At 40.9% G+C, this 20,584-nt stretch overlaps 1 pseudogene; it reads right to left on the minus strand.

The window, feature by feature from the left end:
- Positions 1-20,584, minus strand: part of LOC149145120 (ABC transporter G family member 35-like) — a 90,776-nt pseudogene that overhangs the window by 32,023 nt on the left and 38,169 nt on the right.

The following is a 20,584-nucleotide window of genomic DNA, read 5'->3' on the forward strand; positions in this document are numbered from 1 at the left end:
CAAGGACAACATGCTCAAGCTCAACCTCCAAGGATCATTGAGGAAGACCACAATAGTTCTACAACTTACAAATCGTTCGACAGTAACCCCTGAGGGAATTGTCGAGGATGTGATGGTCTCCATTGACACCTGGGAGTACCCTGCAGATTTTCTAGTTCTCCAGCCTAAGGCTAAGCTTACTAGTTATCCTCTCATCCTTGGGAGGCCATGGTTGGCCACAACCAATGCTTACATCAGTTGTAGAGCTGGTAATATGACCATCAAGAATGGGCATATGTCCAAGTAGTTAGTCCTATACCCTCCCGCTCAACCGTCTCTAGAGCATGATTTACCTTTATGGTTGGCGGAGGAGGAAGAAGATGAGGTTTATTCCATCCAACTTTATGTTTTGGAAGCGACCATGGGAGGAGGACATCAAGATGAGGATCACTTGATTGAACACCTGCTCCATGGTCTGACTCATGGTTCATTACCATTAGAAGAAGAAGTAAGGGAAACCCAGAACAATCATCCAATTGACTTATGCTTGGCCGATTCCAACCCACTCCATGTCAAAACCATAGAATTCAGCCCAGAGAAAACCTTGAAAATTAATCCATCTCTTTCTTCTCTTGAAGAGGAGAAGCTATGCAACATGTTAAAGGAAAACCTAGAAGCCTTCACTTGGAGTTACAAGGAAATGAAGGGAGTACACCCCTCAGTGTGTACTCACCACATATACATCAAAGAAGGTTGCAAGCCGATCCAGCAACCACAAAGGAGGATGAATCTAACTCTTAAATATATAGTCAAAGAAGAGCTGCAAAAACTACTAGATGCATGATTCATTTACCATATCTCTGACAGTGAGTGGATCTCCCATTTAGTGTTAGTTCCCAAGAAAAATGGTAAGTGGAGGATTTGTGTCGATTATAGGGAGTTGAACAAAGCAACATAGAAGGATAATTTTCCTCTACCCTTCATTGACAAAGTGCTAGATAACCTGGTAGGGAAAAAGTTTTTTTCTTTCCTAGATGGATTCAATGGGTACAACCAAATCCAAATCTTCCCAAAGGACTAGGATAAGACCACATTCACCTATCCTTGGGGTAGTTTTGCGTATAGGGTCCTTCCTTTTGGCCTATGCAATGCTCCTGGCACTTTCCAGAGAGCAGTCTTTAGTATTTTTGCCAAATTAGTCCATGATGTGGTGGAAATTTATATGGATTATTTTACACCTTATGGTTGTGATTTTCAAGAAACCCTAACTAACCTAGGCAAATTACTACACAAATGCATTGAAATGAACCTGTCACTTAGTCCTGAAAAATGTGAATTCTTAATTACTGAAGGGACCGTGCTAGGTCATTCAATATCTCAGCAAGGACTGCAGGTGGACCCGGACAAAATAGCCATCATCCAAAGGGTCCCACCTCCTCAAAAGTAGAGAGATGTCAGAAGTTTCTTAGGGATTGTTGGATACTACCGAAGATTCATAAAGGACTTCAACAAATTGGCCTCTCCTTTATTTGGTTTGTTGTCCAAAGATTTTGAGTTTATATGGTCAAAAAGCTATCAAGAGGCCTTAGACATTCTAAAGGGTAAGTTAACCACTGCACCAATTCTCCGAGGCCCAAACTAGTCCCTTTGATTTCATATTCATGTTGATGCCTCACACAATGCCATAGGAGCAGTCCTAGGTCAGGTAGAGGAAAAAATTCCTTATGCCATCTATTTTATCAGTAAGAACTTGTCAAAGGCTGAGCTAAATTATACAGTGACTGAAAAGGAACTCCTAGCTATTGTGGATTCGTTAAACAAATTCAGGCATTACGTTACATGATATCAAACATTTGTGCATACTGACAATGCTGCAATCAAATATTTAATGAACAAACTAGATGTGAATGCTCAAATTATAAGATGGTTGCTTTTATTACAACAGTTTGATCTAACCATTGTTGATAAGCCTGGTAAGGAAAATGTTGTTGCGGACTTTTTATCTAGGGTAAATGTGCTTGCAGGTGAAGAAGGAATGCTGGATGCTCAATTACCAGATGAGAATTTGTTTTCTATTTCAGTTCTCTCTCCATGGTTTGTTGATATAGAAAACTATTTGGTATCAACATAGTTCCCACCAAACTTTCCCTCCAAAGAAAAGAGCAAGATGGTCTGGAAAAGCGCCCCCTTCACCTGGATTGGGGGCAATCTTTTCAAACTTGGCCCAGATCAAATCTTGAGAAGATGTGTCAGGGAAGAGGAAGTTTTTGACATCCTTCTGACTTGTCATGATGGGCCTTGTGGAGGTCACTTTGCAGCAAAGAGGACAACATTCAAAGTGTTACAAGCAGGCTATTATTGGCCCACTCTTCATCAAGATGTGAAAAAGTACACTAGTCAGTGTGGTCAGTGCCAGAGGATGGGAAGGCCTACTCTAAGAGATGAAATGCCCCTGCAGCCTCAAGTTACTTTCAAGCCATTTGACAAATGGGGCATGGACTTCATTGGGCCTATCAACCCTCCTTCAAAGAAAAAATAGTACATTATTGTGTGCACTGATTATTTGACTAAGTGGGCTAAAACCAAAGAAATTAAGGTAGAAACAGAAGAGAAGGTGGCTGATTTCCTAAGGGAGAATGTATTCTACAAATTTGGGTACCCTAGAGAGCTAGTCACAGACCAAGGTAGCCAATTTACCTCCAACATGATTGAAGACCTGCTCAGCTGTCACAAGATCAAGCATAGGACCTCCATTCCCTATCATCCACAAGCTAATGGGCAAGTGGAGGTGACCAAAGGGCACTAGAGGACATCTTAACCGAGGTAGTGAGCAGCAGTAGGAAGGATTGGGCATAAAGACTAGTTGAGGCCACTTGGGCCTATAATACCACATGGAAGACCACCACTGGATTTACACCGTATGAGTTGGTCTATGGGAAAAAGGCCTTCCTATCCATTGAGTTTTAATATAACACATTAAGGATGGTAGCCCAACTAGATATAGATCTCAACAATGCACAAAAAGAGAGATTGTTCCAATTGAATGGCTTGGATGAATTCAGAATGTAGGCCCTCCTACAAACAGAGATAGTTTAACTTCAGAGGAAGATCTGGCACGATAAACATATTAAGGAGAAGCAATTTCAGGATGGTGATTGGGCATTGTTATATGATTCTAGGTATAAAGACTTCAAGGGCAAGTTAAGGACAATATGGATCAGACCTTATGTTGTGGAAAGATGCCATGATAATGGTTCAGCGCAAATCAGAACTATAGATGAAGAATCCATTCCTTTGCTTGTTAATGGGCACCGATTAAAAATGTACAAGAGACCTTTATCAAAACAATATTTCATTGACAATATCAATAAAACAATGATGATGTTGGAGCAAATTCCAGCTCATCCCTCATCAAGTCAATGAAAAAGAAAAAAGAGAAAAAATAATAAGGACTAAGGTGAAAACCTCCATGAGGTGCCTGAGTCCCATCTTTGGATTGGAAACCTCGTGAGGCGACCCAATGATGAAGGAAAAAAATGAAAAAAGACAAAAAATACAAAAAAATAAGAATATCCCTAGGTGAAAACCTCCCTTGAGGCGCTCAGGGCAAACAACTAGGGTGAAAGCCTCTCTAAAACAGCCTAGTTTTTTTTCAAAAAGCAAAAAAGAGGAGAGAGAAAAATATATAATTGTCATTTGCAGGTGGGCGAGAAAGACATTCAAGGAGCAAAAGAGGATCCAAAAGGATCCCTATCTCTCACATATTCATCTCCTCCACTCCCTACCATGCATCCCTCCATCATTTCTATCATTTTTCCACTCCATTGCTTTGATTTATGCGAAGGCTGTGTTTTCTACAGGATCCCTTGTATTCCTATAGGATCCCCTGAAAACCTACAGGATGATCCTATAGGAATTACAGGGACCCAAAAAACCTACAAGAAGAAATCATAAGGCACATGATAGGTTTGTTAGGTCCCTAAAATTAAACCTATGCATGATCTAGCACCTCATCTTGTCCACCATCATCATCCCTACACTCACCATTCAAAACAAAAAAATCAGTTTCAACAGTTTCTGCTAGTCTAAAAAAAAGGGGGAAAACAGAGAGGAGTAACAGCATTACCTGAGTATTCTTTTATCTACACACTTCTACTCCTTCTTTCCATTCATTACACCATCCTCACACCCTTAGCCAGCAACATGATTAAAGAATTCTGAGGGAGAAGCAGCTACAAGACATCATGTAGGAAATCGTGTAGCAACCTATCCCACAGAATGCCAAGCACACCAACAAGAATTCTTCACTAGGATGATCCAGGAGCTCCACAGTAATAGCAGCATCAGATCTTCAGCCACACATACCTGCAAAAGCAATGGAACCATTAGCAGACAACAGGAGGAGGAAGAAGAATGGCATGCAACAAATAAAAAACACAGCACCTCTCGTCTTCGACAACTGCAGCATGGCACCCAAACCACAAGTAGGTATCTCACTCGCTCACTCATATGCATCATGTATTCAAAATTTGTAAGGGTTATGAGATAGTTGGTTTACAGGTGAAAAGGTGGCCATTTAACTTGGCCACCTTCATTCAGTCAACACATGCAAAATCGAGTGTCCTCTCACACGTGGCTATAGTCAACTCAAAGATAGAGAAGTAGTAGGACAAAAAGTAGTTAAAGTACTAATATACGAGGTGGGAGTTGATTACGAGGAGTGGAAAATGATGAGGTGGTAGTGGGGACCAATGGTCCAAAAATGGCAGTGTAACTTTGCTACGATCACACCACCTCCCCCCGAAACACCATAAAGGGAAACAAAACATCGTTCCCATGCATTCATGCATTTCACCTCCTCGAAACTCCCTCACTCAAGTTGCTCTCATAACCCAAGCCACCCACTGGAAGAAAAGATCCATTGTTTTGCATAGGAATTCCTATAGGAGCATGCATAGGAATTCCTACAGGATACAGTCTATAGGATACATAGAGACTATCTACAGGATAGACAAAGACAATCTACAGGATAGGTAGAGAAGAGTTCAAGAGAGAATATCACGGGAATTTGGCACCGCAACCATTCTAAAGAGGTAGGCTCTAAAATTTCATCGCCCTTTGCAAGCAAATACACCAGGGATGCTCTAAAATCTAGTGAATTTAGAAACTGTGAGAAGTAAATTACATACACAGTCGACTCTGTCTTGCTCCTGCATTTGAAAAATTGTGTCAACCCTCTCATTTTCTCCTCAAGCATCACCAGCAAGATGGCAGGAGGGTCTAATAGGAGAGATCCCACAAACACTATGATAATCCAACAACATCCCAAGGTGGTTGAAATCTTCAAAAGACACAATTGGATGGGTTTTTTCGAAAAATTCACAGGGTATGATGATGAGGTAGCTCAAGAAATTGTTCAATCCCTCACTCCACATAACAGAATCCATGACCTTGTTGTAGTAAGGGGCCTCATTATAGATCTCACCCCATAGCTCATCAGCAGGGTCACCACACTCCCCCTAGGAATTCCATGGAGAAAAGAAGACAATGGAGACATCCATGTGGCGAAAAGGAAATTCTTTTTAGAAGGCGAAGAACCCACTAAGGACAAAAATGGAGAAAGGAGGGACAATCTGCCACACCCATGGAGTGAGGTAGGCTACCAACTCATCAAATACATCTCATGTGAGGGTAGATATAGGGTTGTTTATGGATCCTTGAGGAATTAATATTTTCGATAGAAACACCACCTCACCAAAGACTTAACATACCCTATTTCTTGTTGCAATCACTCATAGACTCAAGCAACAAAGTGAAGGAAGGGAATTCCCCACAATTGGATCACCATGAGTTGATTAGGATCCTCATTGAAGATGCTGTTAGGGTCCCACCCTAACCCCCTTATTTATGTCATGGGATCACGTCATAGTCAAGAGTCAATAAAGCCCATATTAATATTTGTAAGTGGTTAACCCGCAATTAATGACGGGACCACAGTTAGTTGCAAATGGGCGGTAGTATTAGATAGATGGTATTAATAAAACCCACGATATTGGCCCGTGGTATTGCATGTATGAGTCATATATAAAGGATAGAGACTCCCTGCGAGGAGCATCGTGTCTTGTTTTTGTAATCAAGCTCCGCTCTATTGGAGGTTGCCCCCTCGAAGAGGCCTGTGAACATTTCTCTCTGAATAATAAAATCATTGCTATTCTGTGTTCTGGGTATCTTTTCTTCGCATATTCTGTTCTGGGTATCTTTTCTTCACATATTCTATGTTTGGGTATTACTTTGCAGGTTAAGAGCATAACAAGTGGTATCAGAGCACTTTCCAGGGCTCGGTGGGATCTCCAATTTTTAGCAAAAAATTTTTTTGGCTAGAGATGTGTTCCGGCGTCTTTAAACCACGGGATCTGTCGTTAAGCGCATAAACCTGTGGATTTGGGGAGGCATGCACGCAGGAAATACAAGAGGTGGTCACGTCTGTTGGACTCCCTTGTAACCCCTGTGGGTACCCCTTCGAGTAGTAGCGCATTAGACAGAACCGCGCACGGACTATCTTCCACGTACCCTCTGGGTATATAGGAAGCCCCCTAGCTCCCTTCAAACCTCACCATAGATAAACCTTCGGCCGTCTTGTGGCTACAGTACACCAAGAACAGCACTCGGAGAGATTACTCGCCCGTACGATAGGGTAGTCGAGTTGTACGGCTAAGGGTACGGTCGATCCTCCTTAGTTAGAGCCCTGAAACATTGGGCCGTGTACTACTGTCAGACCCTTATGTATATTGCGATCTGTAGCACCTGACACTCCTCAAGACCATAGTTCCCTTTCTATCGGGGGATCACACATCATCTATTCTAGATCAGCAAGTGCAGCAGCAGCAGACATCAGTCACGTAGCTCCATTAGATCAGCAGCAGTAGTTGTTCCACCATTCAGATCTCTCAGATCCACCAGATCGGAGTAGTTGTGAAGGGTTCCTGTACCTGGATATAATTTTCGTAGGACTTTTGGTGGCATTGATATTTTGAGGATTTGGCGACTACATTATTGATGAAGAAGGAGTAAAACTCCGTTAGGAGTTTTCCAAAAAAAAAAAAAAAAAGTCTGATATCTTCCGAACCGCTTATTTGTGATCTAGCCCATTAGCATCAGGACGACGAGCTGAGCACGGTGGTACCATTCAATTTATTAGAAAAAAAAATTTGGCGGTCCCAATTTTTCATCAAGTTGGTGTATGGTAGAAACTAGAGCTCAAGCAATGGCCAATGAAAGGCTAGACAAACTTGAAACAGATATGAACGAGCTCAAAACTATGATTAGCAGACTAACTAGCCAGGTACGGCAAGCACTCGATAAGGGCAAGGAGCCAGCTCTCGAGGAACCGTATAATGACCATGAACACCATGAGGGTGAGTCTAGCCACTCTCCTCACGTTTGGCACACCCATTCACCACCCAATCAGCGACCTCCCAAGTTGGATATGCAGAAATTTGACGGTTCTCACCCGTCCACATGGCTAGCACAAATGGACCAGTATTTCAAATTAAATCGTCTCCAAGATGATTGGACTAAGCTTGGAGTGGGGACCATGTACTTGGACAATGAACGATGGCAATGGGCGGAATGGCATCAACGTCGCAATGGACCTTTTCCGAGTTGGGCCCAATTTGCTAAAGCTCTTCGAGATCGCTTTGAACAGGGAGACTCCTTTTTGGGCCATCTCACTAAGCTCCAACAGACGGGTACAGTGGATGAATATATCACCGCTTTTGAAGCCTTAGCCTTCCGCACTCAGCATCTCTCAGATGAGTTCTACAGGGAATGTTTTATTAGTGGTCTTAAAGAAGCCATCAAAGCTCAAGTTCTACTCCACCACCCTCCCACATGGACGGAGGCTTGCCAGGTAGCCCGTAAGGTGGAACGTGCCATAACAGCCCAATACAGCTGCCCTAATTTCCCCACTAAAGGTCGTCCCCCACAAGCTCACAGCATGACTCAGACACTTAAGGTCCAAAAGGTGTCACCTCAGGAAATGGCCGAAAGAAGCAAGCAAGGACTATGTTACTACTAAGATGAAAAATATTCCCCTGGTCATAAATGCAAGGAGCCCAAGTTTTTTCAAATAGATGCCACTGACTACAGCTCCACCGAGGAAGATCCACCTCTTGAGGAACCGGAGGCGATCGAAGAAGACAACCAAAAGGAGATTGTATTTGACGAACCAGTTATTTCGCTCAATGCGTTGGCCAGAATCTCTTCCCCTCAAACTCTCAAAATCAGGGGTTTTCTTAAACATCGCCCCGTAATAGTCTTGATTGACAGTGGAAGTACCCATAATTTCATCCATCAAAAAATCGTCGAAGCCGTGCATTGTTTTGTACGAGCAGTTTCTAACTTCCAAGTCCAAATTGCAGATGGGGGCACAATGAAATGTGAAGGCCGCTGTGAAAATGTCAAACTTCAAATGGGGGATTATTAGTTGAAAACCCACATGTTTGCCATACACATGGGGGGATGCGACATTGTCCTAGGCGCTGAATGGCTCCGCACCCTTGGGCCAATCACAATGGATTTCCAAGAGTTATATATGAGTTTTAAGCAGAACAACTCCACACATACCCTCCGTGGCCTCCAGGCGGGAGCCCCCTCTGTCATCAGCTTGCATCGGATGGAAAAATTGTTAAAAAAGGGCCATCATGGAGTGGTAGCTCAATTTAATGCCATCCAGGTAGTCGAAACCAGGTCTCTGCCAATTCATCCTCAGATGCAGCAGATTTTAAATAACCATCAGACGGTCTTTGACAAGCCTCATGAGCTTCCACCCTCACGAGGGGAACATGATCATAGCATCACCTTGGTTCCAGGGGCCCAACCCGCAAATGTGCGGCCATACAGATATCCGTTCACTCAAAAGAATGAAATAGAAAAAATCATCAAGGAATTGTTGGAAGCAGGTGTCATTCGTCCCAGCATTAGTCCTTGTTCATCCCCAGTGGTCATGGTCCTCAAGAAAGATGGGGAGTGGCAGATGTGTCCCGACTTCAGGGCCCTCAACAAGTTGACAATCAAAGATAAATTTCCCATTCCAGTGGTTGACGATTTGCTGGACGAACTCAATGGGGCTCAATTCTTTACTAAGTTGGATCTTCGCTCCGGCTACCACCAAATTCGCATGAAGGAAGTCGACATTCCCAAGACGGATTTCAGAACTGATGAAGGCCATTATGAGTTCCTGGTCATGCCATTTGGTCTCTGTAATGCCCCTTCTACTTTTCAGAGTCTTATGAATCACATCCTCAAACCATATCTCAGAAAATTTGTCCTTGTCTTCTTCGATGACATTCTCATCTATAGTGGCACTTGGACGACACATCTTCAGCATGTAGATCTACTCTTGCAACTGCTCTGCAAGCACAAATTATTTGTCAAGATGTCTAAGTTTTCGTTTGGCATGGAAGAAGTTGAGTATTTGGGCCACATTGTGGGGCGTGAAGGTGTCAAGGTGGACCCCAAAAAGATCCAGGCAATGCAAGAATGGCCTCAACCTAAGACTTTGAAGAGCTTGAGAGGATTTTTGGGTCTCACAGGCTATTATCGTAAATTTGTCCACAACTATGGCCGCATAGCGAAGCCCCTCACTCAACTCCTAAAGAAAAATTCCTTCTTCTGGACTGAGGAAGCACAACAGGCATTTACCGCTCTAAAAAACGCCATGTGTACCACTCCAGTCTTAGCACTACCTGACTTCACCAAATCCTTTGTCATTGAATGTGATGCTTCGGGTACAGGTATTGGGGTGGTCTTAATGCAGGAAGGGTGACCATTGGCCTTCACAAGCCAACAACTCAGTGGGAGGAATCTGGGCCAATCTACCTACGAGAAGGAGATGATGGCCATCTTACATGCAGTCGAGACCTAGCGACCTTACTTATTGGGGCGATGTTTCCAAATCCGCACAGATCATCATAGTCTTAAATATTTTTTGCAGCAATGCCTATCCTCCCCACAACAAAATAAATGGTTAGCCAAAATGCTGGGATATGATTATGAGATCATTTACAAGAAAGGGAAAGACAACAGTGTAGCAGATGCATTATCGCGCCAATTTGAGGAGGAAAGTACTCTGCTCGCAATTTTCCTTCCCATTCCAGACTGGATTGAAGAGGCTCGCAGGGAATGGTTTTCACACCCAGGGCTCTCCCAACTCATTTCTTAATTGCAGGTAGATCCTAATTCCAGCAAGGGCTACTCGTGGCAGAATGATATTCTTCGCTACAAGGACAGAGTCATAATATCACCAACATCTACCCTCAAAAGTCGCCTTTTGGCAGAATTGCACTCATCTCCCATTGCAGGACATTCAGGCTTTCAGAAGACATATGATCGCACCAGAAGATCATTCTTTTGGACAGGCATAAAAAAGGACGTCCTTACTTTCGTAGCAGAATGTGATGTCTGTCAATGCCACAAAGGGGAAACCGTCAACACACCAGGCACCTTACAACCATTGCCCATTCCGGCCTCAATTTGGACGGAGGTTTCTATGGATTTCATTACAGGTCTTCCAAAGTCAGGGAACAAGTCAGTCATCATGGTGGTTGTGGACCGACTGTCGAAGTATGCTCATTTCTGCGCCCTACCCCACCCATTTACACCAACCTTGGTTGCTCAAACTTTCATGGATCAGATCTTCAAATTACATGGCATGCCCACTTCTATAGTGTTCGACCGCGACCCGATCTTCACCAGCAATTTTTGGCAGGAACTCTTCAGAATACAAGGCACTCAACTCAAACTCAGTACTTCATATCATCCATAAACAGATGGTCAAACCGAAGCCGTCAACAAATGTCTCGAAACCTACCTTAGGTGTTTCACTTCAGAAAAGCAACACCTTTGGGCACAGTGGTTACCTCTGGCTGAATGGTGGTATAACACCAACTATCATGCCACCACCAAAATGACTCCCTATGAAGCAGTCTATGGTCAACTTCTGCCTTCCCCTACTTCTTATCTCAAGGGATGCTCCAAAGTACAAGCAGTGGATCAACTCCTACAACACCGCGCAACCATGCTCGCCCATCTTCGCGAGAATCTTCATCAAGCTCAGAACCGCATGAAGCAACAGGCCAACCAACATCGCTCAGAGCGCCAATTTCAAGAAGGGGATCAGGTCTTTTTGAGGCTGCAACCATATAAGCAAACATCACTCAAAGATAAGGGTTGTCAAAAGCTCTCTCCAAAATTCTACGGACCATACCAAGTACTTCAGCGCATTGGAGAAGTGGCTTACAAGTTGGCTTTGCCACCTACGGCAAAAATCCATCCAGTTTTCCATGTATCGTGCCTCAAGAAAGTGATTGGGAACAATTGCCGAGTTCAAACCAGTCTACCTGAATTAGACGAAGAAGGGTCAATCTAGCTTCAACCCGAACAGGTTCTAGACACATGAGACAAGCACCTGCGCGGCCGCATGATTAAGGAGGTCCTCGTCAAATGGAAAGACACCTCTCTGGAAGATGCAACTTGGGAACCAGCCACTATTCTTCAGCAGTTTCCGCAGCTTCAGCCTTGAGGACAAGGCTAGTCTTAAGGGGGAGGGCATGTTAGGGTCCCACCCTAACCCCCTTATTTATGTCATGAGATCACGTCATAGTCAAGAGTCAATAAAGCCCATATTAATATTTGTAAGTGGTTAACCCGCAATTAATGACGGGACCACAGTTAGTTGCAAATGGGCGGTAGTATTAGATAGATGGTATTAATAAAACCCACGGTATTGGCCCGTGGTATTGCATGTATGAGTCATATATAAAGGATAGAGACTCCCTACGAGGAGCATCATGTCTTGTTTTTTTAATCGAGCTCTGCTCTATTGGAGGTTGCCCCCTCGAAGAGGCCTGTGAACATTTCTCTCTGAATAATAAAATCATTGCTATTCTATGTTCTGGGTATCTTTTCTTCGCATATTCTGTTCTGAGTATCTTTTCTTCGCATATTTTGTGTTTGGGTATTACTTTGCAGGTTAAGAGCATAACAGATGCCCTCCAAAACCTCAGAACCCCTATAACATGGTCAGTCTTCAGAGATTTGCCAGTAGAGGATGAAATTAAAGCCCTAACTTATGATGCCATTTCTACTGTCAGTGAAGAGGAGGCAAAACAGGAAGAGGAAGATACAGAGCAAGATAAGGATGAGATGGATGAAGAAGAAGTTGACACAGAGGAACATAATGAAGCTGAAGAAGAAGAGGGAGAAGAGAATGAGGATGATGAAGAAAAAGAGGAGGAAATTAAGGAGGAAACTAATAGAGATGATGAAGATCCACAAGAGGAATAAGACAAGAAAAACAGAGAAGAAGAAGACAATAAAATGAAGGGGAAAGAACACAAGGAAGAGTCACCTAGGGTGTCTCCAATGGCCACTGAGAGAGAGGTAGGAGCTGCCCTAACTGCTCTGAGCACCCCAGTCAAGCAAAAAGGAAAAAGGAGGAGGCAAACCCCACTATATTTCAAAACAAGAAAGAGCATAAGAATAAAACAGGGGAAGCTGCAAGCATCAACAAAAATTCCTATTGAGATTGAAGATTCCCCTACACAAAAAGATAAAATTCCTTCCCATAAGTCACCTATCACCTATGTAAGGAGGCCTACTACTAGATCAACTTCCTCAAAGGGTAAGGCAATCCTACAGGATCCACATCAAAACCTACAAGAAGCAAAACCAGTCCTACAGGATACTCTGCTGAAACTACAAGAGGCACAAAAATTAGAAAGAAAGGTAGGGGAATAGCAAGAAGCTAAAGAGGAAGACCCAGAGACAAAGGAACCCAACCGCAAACCTAACCTGGACTCCTATTACTAGTTTATTGAAGGAGGCAATGTAATAACTCAAAATTTGCCATCCCACTATTCTTCAAGCTTGAGAAGGAGAGGGCCAGAACCCACCAATGGATGCAGATCACTAAATCAAAGGGGGTGGAAGACATTGGGCACATGGAAGAGAAACTCAAGGAAATGGGCAAAGAGCTAAGTGGCTTAAGGGACAGAGAAGCTATAATGAGAATTCAACTTGAGAGAGAAAATGCATGGCTGAGGGGACAATTGCAGGAAAGAGAGAACCAACTAGCATGTATGGTCAACCTATGCTTGGAGGCAATCTAGTGTAGGATGCCAGCTAAATCCTATGCTCTTTTCCTTCAAGAACAATGTCCGCAGTTTCAGATTAAGACACTAACATAGAGGGGAACCATGCCATTTCAAGACTATAGGCAGTTTATTGATGTTTGTGATCAAAGTACACTAGAGGATAAGGAAAAAATGGTTGAGTTTTATTTTCTCAACATGGCCCTCATAGACATGAATGTTTGGGACCCTAATGCCAAGATAGGAGACCTACAATTAATGGCTTTGGCTTCATGGATGAACCATAAGGATTCAAGATCTATAGAGATGAAAATAATATTTGCCAGAGAGAAGATTGATTCTATTTTGATCAGAGCTGAACAATCAAGTCTCATGGCCCTCATCAGTACCCATAATTTGATTGCAAATTATCCTTAACAGGCACCTAGATATCTTGCTACCCAAGAGCAAGAAATTTCACATTTTGAGGATATGTTTAGACTGCTAGGAGATGATAGTATACATGCTTGCCTAAGGAGATGGAACACACTGCCACACAGCTTGAAGATAAGAGAATATCACTCTCCTCAAAGGTTGAGAGAGGCACTCAACAGGACACCTATGTATAAGAAATCTATGCAAAAGTTGAAGGTTAATTGGATAGGCCTAAAACTCAGTCCACCACTACTTTTATGGATGCTAGAAGGGAGAAATGAAGAAGAAGAAAAGAGGTAGTGGGAAGAAGTAGAAGAGAAATCAGGGTTCTATGAACAAGAATAAGAGATCAAAGCAGAGGCATGGGATGTCAGAGAGGCTACTAGAGCCATGAAGGATATGGATATTGACTAAGTTGCTCAGAGGATGAGCAACACTTTCAGTACGGGGGTGATCACGAGCCTCATCATTGGGTAATTATATGGGCCTTAATTCACCTCCTCGCTTAGTAAAACCAACTATTCTCATAACTTATTGCATACTTTTGATTATATTTTGTTTATGAGATGAGTTAGAGTTGGATATTCTTCTTTGTGGTCTAATGTGCATTTAAATTAGGATGAAAGGATAAAAGCAAGGAATTTTGGCAAAGACGATGGTCAAAACTCGAACGGGACAAGGGAGAGGGATTATAGGGGGTAAATCCTCCTCATTTACTACCCCTCCTTTCGAATATTCCTCCATTAGCTCGGAGTGCAAACAGCCAAATCATGAGGACCAGAAGGCAGCCGAGCAAGTGAGAGACAAAGCACCAGTTTATCTTGAGTTTGGGAGCCAAGCCTCCCTAATTTTAAAGAAGTCGTTGGAGACTTCAGATAGAGAGGCCTAGGACCTCAGTAGGATTTAGATTTTTTATTGTAAAACTCTACTCTATTTTCGAGTTGCGAGACTTGTGACAGTTTTTGATGTAATCGATTGTTTTGGTAATAAGAATGAGTTTTGTTTTGAGCTAGCACTGAGTTAACTAGGAGGGCTGAAGCTCTTGGGTTAGGGCCCAACCCTAGTAGCCAAGGCTCCTCTTTATTGTACATGTACATTCTAGTATAGATTCATAGCTTAATTGTTCATTTTCTTAGTATATGCATTTCCATTACAACAATGTATATTAGATTGGCTGTGTGATAGTTTGCTTCCATTTCTGACTTCTTTCAAGTAGCAGGTTAGTAAGGAGAAAAAGGATCACCATAAGGTTGTCAGCAGGTGTCTCGGCCTCACTTCCTCCCTCTGGGACCATGACTTGAGGAAGGGACCCTTTAGCAGCCCAAAAAACACAAATTTCTAGTTCTTTCATGAGCTTTGGAGTTTGTTGTCTTTGATTCAGTATTTGGTTCATGTTGCAAGGAAGATTTCATTGGCATCATTTTCCATCTCCATTTCTGCAATAAGATCTCACTCATGCTTTCATTCCCTTTAGAAACTTTCTTCATGCATAATATAGGAAATTTATTCATGCTTTTCTATCTTATGAAAATGTATCTTGTTGCATAATTATTGCAAGACACACATGTTTTAAGAAAATAAGGTACTTCGGGAGGAGACCCAGGCTTCATCACCAGTAACCACCTTCCACTTCATCCACCTTAGCCATCTCTTGTTCCACCATCACCCTCACAAGTTTTTTTTATCATTTTTCATTGAAATTCCCCTAGCTACATTGAGTGAATCTAGCCATCTCTTATCTTGGATATTGACTCTTGAGTGCTTCTAGACCTTTTAACACCCCACTCCACTCATCATACACCCTTCCCAAGCTTCCCAACACCTCCAACACCTCACAATTAGCTCTCGGTTGTATCGTGTAGGTTTCCTGTAATTCCTATAGGATCATCCTGTAGGTTTCTAGTACATCCTGTAGGTTTTCCTGAAACGACCCATTTTGAGGCCGAACTGATGGGGAACCTCTAGGATGTCACAAAAAGCCTCCTAGGACCATCCCACACCATCCAACCACTCCATAAACCTTCTAGCCATCCTCAATCACCTTTCATTCACTTGTCACATCCACATGAACAATTAAATTGCATACTTGATTTTTCCAAAAAAAAGAAAGAAAAAAGTGAAAACGGATTCAGTTTAGTTTTTTTCTTACACACTAGTATGGTTTGATGATCTTTACTTCTATAGCTTATATAGTAGAATTTGTTTAGTGTTGATTTAGCAATTTTTCTTAGCATAGCTGTTTAAATGGTTAACTAGGATATGGTGTGATTTAGCATTACATGTTGTTTTCTTCATTACTACAGTAGAGTACAAGGAAGTTTTTAAGAACCCCCCTAAATTTATATGTATAATAAATGGGCAAATCCCCATGATACATAGGAAAAATGGAAGGCAATTTTATCAATAATATAATATGTATATATAAAAAATTTGGCGAATCTCTCACCAAATTATATTATCTTGTAAAATCATGGTGAATCTTTCACCGAACTATAAAATCTTGTAAGATCTTAGCGAATCCTTCACTGAATAATAAAAAATTGTAAGTCTTAGTGATTCTTTTACTAAGTTATAAAACATTGTGAAGTCTTGGCGAATTTTTGATAAAGTATAAAACCATATATATTTTTTTGTTGTGGTTCCTTTTTCTATTTATATTTCCTGAAAATAAGTATATCTTTAACAAAAATTGCAGGTGGCCTCAACCTGCCTGCAGGAAACCAGGTCTGTTGGCCACCTGTCTGCATCGAATGTTGTCCAAAATTTAAAAAGAGTTTTCATTACCATCCAAGCTACATTAGCAACTTTATCTACTAAAAAATTCATATTAAAATAGTAAATGCTAACCATCATATTAACCAAATTCTACTTAAAGACCTGTTTCATTCATCTGATGAGTCCAGCGGGGCTGGGGCTTTCGCACTGGAGCCCGGGATTTCGCTTCTCTTCATATCCTGAATGCTCTATTCAATCCTGTTTACTGTGAGGTTTTTTCAGTACAGTTGCATTTGGACAGATTGGATCTCCCTTTGCAGATCCTTCATGCTTGGCTCAGCTGGTCTGGCATCCTCTGGTTCCTCTCTTTCCTTATAGGTTGTCATTGCTCGGTCCACAATCCTATAGGCTCTACAATCTCTACCTTAGGTTTTCAATCATGCTGCTATGATCCTCAAGTCCGACCATTGGTCAATACCTTACTGAACTATCATGTCTCTTAGAGGGTTGACTTGATCTCAAGGTAGGATGACCTATGCATCAATTTTGGTTTTTATTAAATTTGTTTTTAGGGTATGCCATATGAAAAAAAATCAATATCTAGTGAAGAAAACATCCTCATTGTATAAATAGGTCCATTAACCAATGAAACATATTAATTTTAGTCATAAATGTTTACTAATGAATAACATAACTCTTTGTTGGTAGTGGATATAAGTGACTAGCCCACAAATGTTGCCTCACTTCTTGTGTGAAAAATCAAATCTTCTTGTATTTTAGCTGTTGTTGCTTTCCACTTTCTTTTTCACCAAAAATCCAAACATGTTGGCCTCTCACTTGCAAGGTTTTGATCATGGCTAGCCCTTGCTTTGCCATAAATGACAACACCTCAACAATCTCCCCCCTTTGTCATTGATGGCAACATGCCTGTCATAATGCTCCCCACATATTTGTGCTTCTCTTCTCTCTTTCTCTCCCTTTAACATCAATGACACAAGGGGTGCTCCCCTATCATCTACTCCCCCTGAGGTTGAACCTCCAATCCTTATTCATTTAAGTATTAGCATGCATAGTGGAATGTTTTTGTAAAAAATTATTGCTTCACTTTGGAAAAAGTATTTTGGTTTTATATGAGTTTCTTAATAGTTGTGGAGTATTATCAAGATCACTTTCTCTACAACCCGTGCCAGAATGTATTTTAAACTTTGCTAAAGAAGAGCACCTGAGAAATTTGTAGATGATGCCTTTTGTTGTTCTTTAATATTGTCGGTTGATCCTTTAGATAGAATGGATGAAACCTCTTTAGTTCTTCAAGGAAAAAACTCTGCAATATTTAAAAGCTCCTCATAACTCAGATTCTCACATTTTCTTTTCATAAACGCTTTGCAATAAGTAGAACTATTTCTCAAGCGTTATATTATCTTCCATGCCATGTTGTGACGTTTCTTCTCTGTGTTGCATCCATCCCTATGGTTGTCATTCATAAGATAAAGTGTCAAAAATAGAGACCAGCTGTAAATTGACCTGTGACATTTTGTTTTGCCATTCATTTAGGGTGAAGCTTGAGTGGTGAGAAAATTACAACGTTGCTTTTGTTTTATGAATTTATTTAGTCTTTTTTATCCCTCAATAATGTCTCATCCAAAACAAGGCTTGTGAAATTATCATTAAGAATAAGGTTTTCCTGGATTTCCATTTCCTAAGAATATTTTGTGTCATTTTTTATGAGCTAATTATTTGTCTAGTCCACAAGAATGTACAAGTTCACATATTTTATCACATTTCGAGGTTCATGAGAGTGTAAGAATCAAATGCATATAGGTGATTGTTTATTACATAATCCACTGGTGATTCTAGTAGAAGACTTTGAATCTCATCAATTGCATACTGAACTAATTTAGAGAGCTGGCTGTATGTAATGAATTTGTGCCTTATTAAAGTCTAAAACAGACCATAGATTTTCTCTAGAAGCTTTCCTCATTCATTGTCATCTGAAAAAGATCAACCCTATATTAAATCATCTTCTAGTGTGCATTGAATATTACTAACTTCATTTTGGATATTACAAGACAGTTCAAAGTGTCTAGCCTCTGTTCCAACCTCTACATTAGGAGCCTCCAAAAGTTTTGAATCTTCTTCATCCATTCTCCATATGGGATTAGAAGAATTATATACACGTTCTACAAAGTTTTCCAAGCAACCGTCTTGAGCATTTACATTAATGGTACAGTTAGAGACTCTACTAAAAGAAACTTGTTGTCCAAGCATATGTTCTTCCACTTTTCACCGTGCAAAGAACTTAGCAACAATTTGATAGCAATTGGAGCATAAATAGTACTAATATTTTCAATCATGATCTTATGAGCTTCTTCCATGTTTTTTCTTTCCATACTACCCATCATTGAGCATATTCTAATTTACTGCAATGGGCACAAGACTTCCAGCGAACATGTCATTGTGCAACTTCAGAGCCTTGATCATATTTCCATCCTTGCAGTATCCATAAATCATTATATTGCATGAAATAACATCTGGGATTAGACCCCTATTCCACATTTCATCAAACTGATCCTATGATTTCTTCGCCTTGCCCATTTTTCACAACCCATGAATTAACATATTATATGTTGAGATAGTAGGAAAATTACCCTTTTCTGCAATCTCATTCTTGAAGCAAAAAGCTTCAATAATGTTTCCTTTCTTGCTATGTCCATTCATCAAAGGATTGTAAGTGAAATCTAAAACACTCAAGCTTGTATTCTTCATTTCTTGCATCAACTACTTGACTTTATCCAATTTCCCACTTATAAGCACATTGTAAGTCACATCATTATAAGTCAATCCACTTGCAGTCTGCTCCAACTAAGTAGTTTTTTCCTACAGCCTACCTTTTTGAAGCCACAAATAACTTGATTTCCCTTGTGGTCGGACTTGAGGATCATAGTAGCATGATTGAAAACCTAAGGTAGAGATTGTAGAGCCTATATGATTGTGCACAAAACCATGCCCACCTTCAGTTTCCCATCTGCTATCTCCATCTCAGTTTCTACATCACCCAACTGTGAAGCAATCATACCATAGTGTATCCAAGAAATAGTGGTTGCACAGTAGTACCATCTCCACCAGACAGGTATTTTCTATTTTCAAAAATCAACCAGAGAATTTACCTAGTTAGGATCACTTAATAGGGGGATTTCCAACTGCAATTAGCATTGCAATTCAAGTCATTGCTGGATGAAAAAATTGATGAAGGGATCAAGAGTTGAGAATATGGCCTTACAGGTCGAGGTATAATGAAACCACAAAAGAGATTCCATGCAGAATAAAAGGCTGATGAAATGATTGCAACAATATGGTAACTTGGAGTCAAGGCTACTGTCATCATTCCATAATATGTATAGTATAGAAAAGTGAAGAACATAACGAAGAGGAACCATAAGAACTTGGGAGTTGTCCACTCGAATGAAATCATAGAATAGACCAAGATGGCATAGACTACAGACTGTATCAAAACATAGGTCACTTCAATTGCCACTGGTACAAATAACAAGGAGGGTCATACGATGAAATTGATCTTCATAACAAAACTATAATTGACTAGCTATTCACATTTAGATTACCTGTCCAAGGGCATAAGGAAGTGTTGAATACATTCCAGCAACTTTTTCTCTGTAAAAGACAGTTCGCTCAACCTCGATAATTGGCTGGACACTCAATGAATTGCTAACACCCAGAAAAAGTACAACACAATACATCGATCCCATAATATTCATTAGATCTTGTTGTTTTCCTCTATAAAAGGACACTGAAGAATACTTAGACAACATTGAGCAGTTGAAGCAAAAGACGTTAAGAGAACCACAATTTACTCTGCTTATAAAGAACAACATAATAGTTTTCAAGGGAAGAAGTAAAGACTACAAGTTCACTTGGAAGACATACGTCAGACTAATTTCTAAATATGATAAGTGACTCTATTGACTCAAATATGTAATAGACAATAAACTAATCAATGATAGAGAAAACAAAATGTCAAATTAAGGTCGGGTCAATTTTGTAAATAATTCTATTATGCCTATCAAGAGAGTGTCCAACCTCTTTGTTCCAAGGTCCCAAAAGATGGTTCCAAATAGTAGGACAACCACTGTAGTGAAGAAAAACTACAAAACATTATAGTCTGGATTCCTCCAATATGACCAATGTTGCTTCCAAAGGCATGCTAGGCACTAAACTTTGAAGGATTGTGCATACTGTGTTGGAAAATTCAAATCCTGCAAGCCAGGAGCAGGGGTGCTTAGGTCTTTAATAAGAGCTTGATTCCATCT

The sequence above is a fragment of the Pinus tabuliformis genome, chromosome X (assembly GCF_031772625.1).
Source record: "Pinus tabuliformis cultivar Carrire ecotype Pingquan chromosome X, CPIR1, whole genome shotgun sequence".
Lineage (NCBI taxonomy): Eukaryota > Viridiplantae > Streptophyta > Pinopsida > Pinales > Pinaceae > Pinus > Pinus tabuliformis.